Consider the following 10,187-nt stretch of genomic DNA (forward strand, 5'->3'; position numbering starts at 1 on the left):
TCTAAAGTCAATCTCTCAATCGGGAGGGACTCTGGGAAGATCTTCAGGAAACACTTCTGGGAACTCATTTACAATTGGTACTGACTGGAGAGTGGGAATCTGAGCATCTGCATCCCTAACTCGAACCAGGTGATATATATACCCTTTAGAAATCATCTTTCTAGCTTTAAGAAAGGAAATAAACCTACCCATAGGTGCTACTGCATCACCCTTCCATTCTAATACTGGTTCACCGGGAAATTCGAAACTTACTATTTTGGTTCTACAACCCACTGTGGCATAACAAGACTCTAACCAAACTAAGCTTATGATTACACCGAAGTCTACCATCTCCAATTCTATTAAGTCTGCTACAGTAAGGCGATGATACACTTTGACTGAACATCCCCTAAAGATACATCTAGCTATAACTGATTCTCTAACTGGAGTGGACACTTCAAAGGGTTCACACAACTTTTCAGGTTCTATCCCAAATTTCTTAGTAATATATGAGGTTACATAAGATAGGGTGGATCCCGGATCCATAAGAGCGTAAACATCAAAAGTGAAGATTGTTAGCATACCTATGACAATATCTCCATAAGCCTCTGTATCCTGACGGCCTACTAGCACATACAAGCAATTTTGACCACCGCCTGCATTACCGAACTTTGCTACACCACGCCCTTGTTGGGCCTGAGAGTTCTGAGGGGCTGTTGAGTTAGTGGACTAAGCTACATTGCCTCCATTATTCTGCCCTATTGATGGTCAATCCCTCAATAAGTGGCCCTGTTGACTGCACCCAAAGCAACCATTTGTTCCAAAATGACACACCCCTGGATGCTTCTTACCACACGTGTTGCAAGTAGGGTACTTAAGGCCTCTATAGCCCACACTAGTATATGACTATGAGCCTGCTGCTCTGAAATTTTGGTTTTTCTTGTTAACTTGGACCTATGAACTGGTGCACTAGCTGAAGATAAGAAGGTCTTGATTTTGATTTCCTGAAGAACTGGCGATTGCCACCTGTTTGAGATCCCCCATGGCTGAAATTTCCTACAGACTTAGCTCTCTTGCTGAATTCCTTGTCCTTTTCTCTTTGTAGATGCTCTTCTTCCTTCAACCTGTCTTCGTTCTCTTGAACAAAGGCAACCATCTTAGTAATGGTCATGTCATTGTTCTAAGAAGCTATATTAGCATCAGCAAACAAATCATCTGAAAGCCCCAACACAAATCGCCCAACTCTAGACCTCATATCACGTACAATCTCCGGAGCATACTTGGTTAGAGAGACAAACTTGAGGTAGTACTCATTCACACTCATCTCATTCTGTTTAGTCTCTCAAACTCTAAAACCTTCACTTCCAAGACCTCAATAGGTAGAAAATGCTCAAGAAACTCATCTGCAAACTCCTTCCTAGTCGCAAGAGCCACGTCCACCCCTCGAGACTCTTCCCATGTTTCATACCAAGTGTTAGCAACATCCTTCAGCTGGTACACAACAAGTTCTTCTGCCTTAGTGATGCATCACTCGAAATATCTTTTGAACCTCATCAATGAAGTTTTGTGGATCTTCATCCTTTCTGGACCCTATGAAAACTGGAGGTTTCATGTTGAGGAATTCCCTGGACCTGGAACTACCCGTCTCATCAACAGCACTTGTTCCCTGCCTTTGAGCCTGAGTAGAAATAATATGGGCGAGCAACTGGATAGCTCCCCTAACATCCATGTCTGAAGCACTGGGCACTAAGCCCGATGCAACTCCCTGGGCCGAAGTGTCCTCCTCCTGAGTAGCATTAGTCGTAGCCCCCTGGCTAGTAGCTAAAGCCCTCTTGGTGTACTTCCCTTTTGCAAGCATTTTTTTCTTCGGAAATACGCAATTCACATGAGTTAGAAGGATTCCTGAAAGCATAGCTCTAACTGCACGATCTAGAGTATGAAAGAAATGGAACAATCTTAGATGTCTTGGTGGTCAACTACTTACACGTGTGGTGCGCGCACATACATAAAAGTGACCCCACTAGACAGGGCTTCATATACTCCCTAGGACTCTTGATCCTAGGCTCTGATACCAAGCTTTTTCTGGCCCTAAACCATGGCTTGGGCGTAACACGACACTCGGTTCCTAACTTCATGTGACCGAGCAAACCAACTTGATGGCTGGATCAACATGTGGTATAACTGTAAGCTGAATATAAACATGCAACATGTCGATCTACTAAAGAGTCTGACTGAAATATCATAAATGCGGAAAGTACTGAAAATGTCTGCAAGTATAAACGAGTAGCCGACAAGGCTAACACATAAAATCCTGCTAATATATATCTGACTGGACTATAGTCTACGAAGCCACTAAAGAATACTGAAATGCTAACTGTTTACCGGGACAAGGTCCCCGGTATACCTTATTCACTGAAATGCTATAAAGACTGGAAAATAATGAGGGATAATGCTCTGAAAGACTAGGGCTCACCAATAGCTTATACGAGATATCCTAGCAAGCAGAATCCACAACCTGTAAATCGTTACCAGCATCGCGAAATGCAGGCCCCGGGCAAAAGGGACGTCAATACATTTGAATTGTACTAGTATGTAAAACAACTGAAAGAGAGAACTATAAATACAGAAACTGAAACTAAACTAATAACTGATAATTGAGAACTGAACAGATAACAGAGAATTGATAACTGATAAACTGATAAATGAACAAGGAAGTAAGGATATGAATACTCCCTCTTTTGAATGATGAACAACCTGTTTATCTAATAAACTACAGCCTCAGGCCCAATATATATATGTGCATAGGCTACGGCCTCGGGCCCAAGTATATGTATACATAACTACAGCCTCAGGCCCAAAGATGCATAAAGCATAAACTATGGCCTCAGGCCCAAATATGCATAAAGCATGAACTACGGCCTCAGGCCCAAATACAGGTGTTCAACATTAAGGATTTAAAATAAGGAACTAAGAATCATACTGCAATACATGATACTGAAATACTGAACCCAACTAGGTTACATGATACTAAAATGTTGAATAGGACTCGACTGGAATATGTATTCACAATAAAATGATCTGTCATAACTGAGACTCATGGGATATTGAATGAATTATGAAACCATGTCATCTAGAGAATAGAAGTTGTACAATTATTGATGGAACTGAGGCACTATTACTTTCTGAGAAAATTTGTAATAATCATAAGAATGAGACGCAGGGAGAATCATAAACATTCCCAAATGTAGAGAGTTAGCCTCACATACCTTAACTTCCTACTCTTGAGCGTAATACAACGTTTGTCAACCCTTTAAACTTTAATCTATAGCAATACAAGTCAAAGGGATTCCATATTAGCAATAATACTCATATTTTGGTCACTTAGGCATTTTATCAAACACTTGGTGGGTATAAAGCTTCATAGTCCTTATTAATGGTGTTTCTACACCCAATAACCCATTCTCTTGCTACTAGATAAATTCTAAAATCTCAAATGGTTATAATCAACATCATTCTTCATCACCCATAAGATAAACAACACCCTTAACCAATAATCAATAATCAACAACCCAAACCTATAACCGTTCATGATTTTCTGTCAAACCTATCAACTCATATACCATGAACTAGAGTCTATAATCATTAATCCAATACTATAATGAAGTAGAGGGTGAAGATATTACCTTTTTGACATTCAATCCTCTTTAATTTGACTCCTAGAGTTTATTTTCTCAACAATGATGACCCAATCGAATATCTAATTATTTGAAGGGTTTACCCATGTTAATAAGGTGTTGAATAATTGAAATTAACTTAGAATCATCATTAGAACTCACCTTAGATGGTGGAGGGACCTTGGGAGATTTTAGGTTCTTAAGAGCTTCCCTTTCTAGAGCAAGTTTTTGTGTTTTGGGGTGTAGGAGGGCAGTAACACTGCCACAAGTGATCGGCCGCACACGAGACCATCTGGGCGTGCACCTGGGCGCGCATACTTGAAGAAATTGAATTTCATGAGTTGATTCTATTTGGTTTTGGGTGTTGATTCTTACTTTTGATGTTATTTCACGTGTTCCGAGGGTGTGAGCATCCGTTTTATGTTTACAAACTTGTTGGTATGTTTGAACGAGGCCTCAGGGGCCCCGTATAGGATTCGGAGGGGCGATGAAGCTTGGTTGCTCTTTGAAGAAGAGTTGTTGGTGCACCAGTTTTGGTGTGCCCTCACCTGCGAGCTTTTTGTCCACATGTGCGAGCGCGTAGGTGTGAGCTCTTGGCTACAAAAGAGGTTTTAGGCGAGTGGTTAGTGGCCCGCAGAAGTGGAGGAACTTCCGCAGAAGCGGCCTCGCTTCTGCGATGAAAAGGCCACAGGTGCGAGAAGAGGTTGGCCAGGCCTGGACTGCAGGTGCGCTCCACGTTCCGCAGAAGCGGGTCCGCAAGCCTGGACCGCAGGTGCGCTCACTTCTTATGCGATTTTTGGAGCTTCTTAGAGAGGAATTTCCACCTAGCTATTGAAGATAAGTAATTCCTACCCAATATAAGCTAAATACATAGATTATGGGTAGATTTTAACATGTAAAATAGTGAAAATTATAGGTTTAGTTAAAAAACCTAGGTTTTGGTAAAAATGGGATTTAACCACGAAAATGATTATGAAATTGGGTGAAAATTATATACTTGAGTTCGTGAGATTATGGGTAACATTTATCTTCAAAATATTTTAGAATCCGGGCATGTGGGCCTGGTGGTGAATTTTAGGAATCTTTCAATTTGGGTTGAGTAATTACTCTAATAGTTAAATTATGAACTTTTGAGTATATATTGATTTATTTATATAATATTAGGCTAGTTTCGGGTTGTTTGGCACCACGTTGAGGACTTAGAGCGTATTTGTGAACCAGAAGTGAGCTTGAGAACGAGGTAAGTCTTTTGCCTAACCTTGTAAGAGGAAATTCATCCCCTTAGGTATATTTTGTTGTGTGTTATTTGTATGGGGATCTACGTACGCACTAGGTGACGAGAATCCGTGCGTAGCTATATTTCATGAGACGTCCGGGTAGTCTTATACTTACATTGCGCTTTAATTATACTGGCATATTTGTTATGTATTTTAATTATTTTGAATAGGGTTGAGACTAGAGATTTCAAAGTTGAAAACTTTCAATTTAGAATTCTTAATTTGGGGAAGAATTGATGAATATTTAATATCTCTGAGAAATCCATGTCCTCTCGTGTCGCAAGTACTTCTACGAGCGAGGTAAACTTCTCTATTCTCATAGGATCGGGTCGTTCGCCTCGGCAGTGTAATAGATGCATCTATGGTTCGTGTCATTTGACCCTCGACAGTGCACACAGTATATTTATGGATCTTGTGTACGACCTCGGCATAAATCGTGCGTGATAATACTCTGAGCTTGATTACACTTGATATTACTTTATGGCTCGAGAGGTTATAATTTGTTTAATGACAGAAATTGATTTGGGGTTAGTAGATGTTGACTAGAGATTTTGAAATTTATTATCAGTTAACGGGTCATTTATTCACTGCTTGACATTGTGTTATTATTATTATTCCATGCCTCATACCTGTTTAGAATTTCTATATTGTATTATTAGCCCAATAGTAAGTGTCGATGTCGACCCCTCGTCACTACTTCTTAGAGGTTAGACTGGATACTTACTGGGTACATGTTGTTTATATAATCTTGCTACACTTCTGCACTAATTGTGCAGGATCTGAGGTAGGTGCATTTGGCGGCACATTTGATACTTCAAGACTTAGTGGTGAGCTGTTTCCCAAGTCCGTTCTACAGCACCCGAAGTCTCTCTTTTGCATTTATTTTCTGTCTACTTTATCTCAGACAGTAGTTTAGCATTTTATATTTCTACTAGTAGCTCATACACTTGTGACACCAGGTCTTGAAAAATATGCTATTAGACATTCGATGGCTTTTGAGTATTTATTTCACCACACTCATTCTTATATTTGCTTATGCTTTATTTTATTAAACCTTTCACCTCTTACTTACTTAATAAATAAAAATTAACTATTTCGAAATTGCACAAAAAAGGGAAAAAACACATGCCTAGTTCACCGTTGACTTGTCTAGCGGAGACGTTGGGTGCCATCACGACCTATAGGAGAAATTGGGTCGTGACATATGTCTCCTAAGATTAATGGTTCAGATTAGGAAGTGTGTCTCCTATTGCAATGACTCAAACTAGATAGTGTGTCTCCTGCAAATGAGGTTAAAGGACTTGGACTAGGAAATGCATCTCCTAGGATTAATGGTTCAGATTAGAAAGTGTGTCTCCTATTGGAATAACTCAAACTAAGAAGTGCATCTCCTAAGAGTGAGGTTGAAAGGCTTGGGCTAGGAAGTACCTCTCCTAGATTAATGGTTCAAATTAGGAAATGTGTCTCCTTTTGGAATAACTCAAACTAGGAAGTGCATCTCCTACGAGTGAGGTTGAAGAAATGAGAGGGAATGTAACCATGGGTTGGCGTCCTGTATCACTGAGATAAAATATAACTAGGGGTTGGAACAATGTATCACTGATAGAATGTAACCAAGGGTTCGCGCCATGTATCACTTAAAGAGAAGGTAACCAGGAAATAGGATACCTTGTATTAAAATTAAACCTCACGAAGAATTAGTGTACCTTATGTTGGATAATACATCTAGGGATTGGTGTACCCTATACTGAACATGCGACTAGGGAGTGGTGTGCCCTATATTAAAATGGAATCTCAACTAAGGACCGGTGTACCTTATGCTGAAAAATGAAGTGGTTGATGATGTGATTATGGGAATGCCTAGAAAGAAAAAGTAGAGATTTTGAAGAACTTACCTTTGGTGACATTCGTCCTTTGAGAACTTCATTTCTACACTACTTTGTTTCCTGCTTCAAACAAAGAAAGATTTGTGAGTTTAACAGTGGTGGTCGGTTTGTAGTATTGAATGCCCTAAGTAGTTTGAATCTGCGGCCACCCCGTTGTTAGAGAATTGATTTGTCAATGTGGTACCAAACGGCTTGGAGGCTCTGCATCGTGTTCTGGAAACTTGGGCTTTCTACTGTCGCACCTGACTATTTCGCACACGGATGTTCATGGTGTCGACGACCTTTGTCTAAAAATTAAAGACTTGTTTTGGGCGGCTTTTACTCTCTAGATTAAACTTGGTTGTCTCATACCCAGTACTAGTTTTTGAGTCTCTAAAACTATTATATTTTACCCTTGAAGCAAGTTTTGCTCGGGTGACTCTTTTTGATTTCTTTGAAACGCATTCTTAGGCTCTTCAAGCATGTTTATCAAAAGAAGATCACAGATAGATTTGAGTCTTTGTCCCTGCTGTGTATGCCTCACATCCTTTGTTTTGCACTTCTGGGAAATGGTGACCAAATTTGCGGCCTTTTCTTTGTTGGCTTCTAAACGAATAGACCAGTAAACTTCTCTTTGGAACTTCTGTCTGCATGAAACCCTCAGATCTTGTTTAACTTCAATAACTTATTGTACACGTTGCTCCCTTGATTATGTCCTCTTTGATGTGCTAGGATACAACTCGTGTTGTACAATTAGAAAGCTGGTAACAAATTTTGAAATCATTTCTCGGTTGTTTTAACAAATACTAACTCAAAATAAAAATACAAATGGACAAAATGACGCAATGTAAAAGTGAGAAGGAATAGTATTTAACTGAAAATGCCACTTTAGGGGGAAAAAAAGAAAGAATGGGCTCATTTGAATATGGTAACCAACTTTAATGATCATGACATACATTTTGGACGGAGCGACCGAATCTATCCAACCAATCTACCCATTCTTCTTGTTGTTCCCTTTCGTCTTTGAAGTTGGCCTTTTTGTGCCAATCATTTGCATCAAATCGCAGCTCACCTTCGATCAGCAGTGCCCCGAAAGATTTTCACCAACCGGTCTCTTTTATTTATTTATCTCTACTTACCATCGCCTTACAGTGCCCATGAGGGTTTTCTCCAATAAGACTCTCATTTCCATTCATTATATTTTTTTCCTTTTTGTGCGAGTAACTTGACATTGTTCTATATCGTGTGACAATTATTGCTTATTGGGTGCTTCCCTTGGCATTCTTAAAGACTTATTGGGAGGTCTTTATTTAAAGGCATTTGGATAGGGTTAGAAATAAAGGGTTGCATGAAGGCTCAAAAACGATTCAAGATGACGGGGGTTGTAACTTACAACTCTTGGAATTGACTCTTCATAAAAAATATAAAAAACTTCTGCCCCAGTTTCAGATACTAGAATTTTTATTTTTGATTTGGTTGGACTAAACCCTAGTATAGAACTGCCTACGTATCCTTCAAAGGAATCAAGTCAAACGTAGTTTAAAGTTACACGAAAGGTTTCGTTGTTGTTGTTATTTTTTTCATCATTTTTCTTTCTTTCTTTTCTCTTTTTCTTTTCTTCTCTTTTTTTTCAAAAAACAAATTGCCCCACCTCTTATTTTTCGGTGGCATGGATCTTCGATTCTTTTTTTTGACTCTATACTTAATTCCAAAAGGGGGGGTCAAAGAAAAATAAAACATGCTCAAAAGGGGTGACAAAAGGTATAAAGTGTTTGGGTAGCAGAAAAAGGACCTCCCAACCTCAAGAGTGTCATACTATCTCTCCTCAGGTCCGGTATTGATGGACATGACTGTCTTCTTGGTTTTGTCAGTTGTATAGCTCCGTAGTCAATGTCTTCTTTGCTCTAGATGACCTTCGACAATTTGTAGCCTCCATTTGTTGGTCTTTGTCTTGATGTACAAGGATACGCTTCAATACCGACTAATCTAGGTTAAATTCCCTAGAATGCACCTTATTTTAAGATTTGGGTCATCTTCCCTGATATAATTAGATTATGGCAGGCCATGGCCGAAACTCTTTCATCGATTAGTCCAACCATACTTCAAAACTTTCAATTATCCTTAAGCCAGTATCCATGATAGGTTTGAGATAAACATCTTTAACCTCTACGGATATGACGGTTTTGGTTCCATGTGATCTTAACACTAGCTTATCATAAATGTTTTTCAAACCCTTACTTATCCTCCAAGTGTTTTTTCTCGATTCAATTCAAGATTGGACAGGCTTTCTAAAATCTAGTTGAAAACTCTGCACGCATGTTATGTCACTAAAATTGGCGTGAAAAGAACTATATATGCAAGAAAAAATAAACATAATGGATTAAAATGACACAAAGCGAAAAGTTGCATTTCATTGATTAAATGATAGAGAGGTTTGATGATAGGACAAACAAACAACATATGGATCACAACCTCGAAATAATCCAGATGATAGAAATTATGACAAAACAAATTACCAAGACTCCTTCCCAACAAGGAGAGGAGTGACTTTCCAATTGCCAAGCTCGACATCTTAGTAATTAATTTGCACATCACCGTCAAACAGGACCTTCAATAATTTTGATCGCCTTATATCCAATGGACATGTTCTTGACTTTTTCATCAAACTGTCCCTGTATTCTTTATTATTGTAAATCATCCAAACATTGTGTGCTTTGTCATGATGTTTAGGGTGACATTATCTTGGACCACTGTGTACAATTAATTTTTGACCGCACCTGAATTCGATATTATTTTAGTATAAATATTTCTTTTAGGTCTAATCTTGATATTTTAAACTTTTTTCTTACTCTAAATAGGTTTTATTTGAAAAACTATTAAATTAAAAACTACAAAAAATACTTACCTTCTTAGAGTACAAGTTTTATTTCTATTGGTTAAAAATAAAAAGAAAGATTACAAAAAAATATATAGGTTCTTTTAATTAGAATATTAATAAGTAATCTAGTGGCTTTAATAATTTTGTTTAGTGTCATTTATATTCTAGCTTAAATATTTAATTTTTTTCTTATATTTCTCTAATCTAAAATAGTTAATTAATATTCTTACTTAGGTGATATTTTATCTTATAAATAAGTACGTTACTCTAATATTCTAACCTTTAGTAGGTAGTAACTTTATGAGTAATTTCTTTTAAAGATATTTGATATTAGTATAAATAAATCTTTTGCTTTTATTATTTTAATATTTTATTAAGTAGTCTTGTTAATTGGTTTCTATGTTCAAAAAGGATAAGAAAATAAAATAAAAGAAGATTCTCTCCTATCCACAACTAACTCCCTAAGAACACCCCTGATCCCATTTTTTGGCTAACTCCCTTTTCCCCTCACTTG

The sequence above is a fragment of the Nicotiana tomentosiformis genome, chromosome 2 (genome assembly GCF_000390325.3).
Source record: "Nicotiana tomentosiformis chromosome 2, ASM39032v3, whole genome shotgun sequence".
In the NCBI taxonomy this organism is placed as follows: domain Eukaryota; kingdom Viridiplantae; phylum Streptophyta; class Magnoliopsida; order Solanales; family Solanaceae; genus Nicotiana; species Nicotiana tomentosiformis.